A 2199-nucleotide genomic window follows, 5' to 3' on the forward strand; every position below is an offset into this window, starting at 1 on the left:
GAAATGAAATAAGATAGGATGAATGTAAAGCTAATGTTCTCCATGGAAACTATCACATAATTCACAATAAAAACTTAAAAAAAGATGTTTGCAATGAACAAGTCATTGGTCTTGCAAAATTCTAACATGTGATCTCCAACATCATTTCTATCACAGAAGACATCTTTTCCAACTATTGATCTTGATTTCTAATCTTTACATTTCAGTCACTAGTAATTATTAACACATCTTGATTGCATGTTTGATCAGTTTCAGACTGATGAAGTTGGTAGAATTCTTCAATTTCATCATTACAGACTTCAGTGGTTAGTATGTATATTTGAATTATAGTGATAATAACTGGTCCTCCTTGTGGATGTATGGATATTGTACTATCACAAATAGCATAATACTTCAAGATAGATCTTGATATGTTCTTTTTGATGATAAATGTAATGCCATCTCTCTTGAATTTTTCATTCCCAGCTTGGTAAACCATTGTCAGATTCACTTGAATTTTTCATTCCCAGCCTGGTAAACCATGTGATTATCAGATTCAAAGTGACCAATACTAGTCCATTTTAGCTCACTAATGCCTAGGATAATGATCTTTATGCATTCCATTTCACCTTTAGTAACTTCAGCTTTCCTAGATTCATACTTTGTTCCTTCCATGGTCTGATTATTAATGGATGTTTACAGCTGTTTCTCCTCATTTGAGTTGTGCCCCATCAGCGAATGAAGGTCCCTAAAGCTTTACTCCATTTGCATCAAAATGGTTAACTCTACTTTGAGGAGGCAGCTCTTCCCCTGTCATATTTTGAGTGCCTTCCAACTTGTAGAGCTCATCTTCCAGCATTATATCTGACAATGTTGTTGTTGTTAAGTGACGTTGAGTCAGTTCCAACTAATAGTGAACCTTTGTAGTGGTTCTGAGCAGCAGCTGGTGAGTTTGAACCACTGACATTTCAGTTCAAAACGACCTTACAGTATGGTACATATCCTACAGCACCACACCAGGACTCCATAATCTGGGGCTATTCATCATGTTTCAATATTCAGTGTTTTGGTGATGATAGTGTTCCACTGATATTCATAAGGTCTTCAGTGGTGAAACATTCCGATGTAGTCTGCCTCTCCTTCTTCCTAGGCTGTCTGAGTCTGGAAGCTCAACTGAAACTTGTCCACAACAGGTGTTCCCTGCTGGTAATTAAAAAACACCAATGGCATAGCTTCTAGCATCAAAGCAATACACAAGCCAACACAGTACCCATTCCCCTCACTTATGACTGTCTCAGAGTCTCAAGACTAATATTGTTTTTAAGTGCCCACCGGTTGGTTCATACTCATAGCGAAACTGCATAATGTTTCTGAGAGTGACTCATGGTTTTAAACCACCAACCTTGAGGCTAGCAGTCCAGTGCTTATCCTACCTCACCACACCAGGATCACAAGTCACAGAGGACACTCCCAACATGGATTCATGACCCAGCACAGGACAATGAGATGTGACAGGAAATTTGCTGGAGATGTCTAAAAACTTTCCCACTCTTCATAGAAAGCATAGAAAGTCTCCAGAAGAGATGGTCTCTCTCTCCCTCATGCAGGAAATAAGGCCCAAACTGCTGTATCTTGTCAGAGCATGAAACCATCACAGAAGGGAAGTCTAAGCAAATGGCCAGAACCAAAGCACCCTACCCTATTTCTGGACTTCCTGTGATGTAAGTAAAAATATTTCTTCATTGTTAAGACCATTTGATTTGATTTTCTTTTTCTTGTGGTTGAATGCATCCTAAATAGCATAATTCTAAATTAAAGCATATAGTTCCTCTTGTGATGGTTAGTTTTATGTCTACTCAGTTCAGCTATACCAAAACCAAGCCTGTTGCCATCAAGTTGAATAGGACAGAGTGGAACTGCTCCTTAGGGTTTCTGAGACTGTGAATACTTATGGAAGCAAATAGCCTTATCTTTCTCCCATGGTTTGGCATATATATATATATCCCCTAGATAGATTTCCTGAGACTGTAAATCTTTTTGGGGGTGGGGGTGGGAAGGAGTAAGGAGTTAGGATTAGGACTATGGCTAAATCAGCGCAAAACTAAATCAGAACTTCATTTAGTATCAGGGTTATTGTTAGGACTAGGGGTAGTGTTAGGGGTTGGGCTAGGAGTAAGACTCTATCTAGTGTTAGAGTTACTGTTAGGTTGTTTTTTTCGT

The sequence above is a fragment of the Chrysochloris asiatica genome, unplaced genomic scaffold, assembly GCF_000296735.1.
Source record: "Chrysochloris asiatica unplaced genomic scaffold, ChrAsi1.0 scaffold00022, whole genome shotgun sequence".
Taxonomy (NCBI): Eukaryota; Metazoa; Chordata; class Mammalia; order Afrosoricida; family Chrysochloridae; genus Chrysochloris; species Chrysochloris asiatica.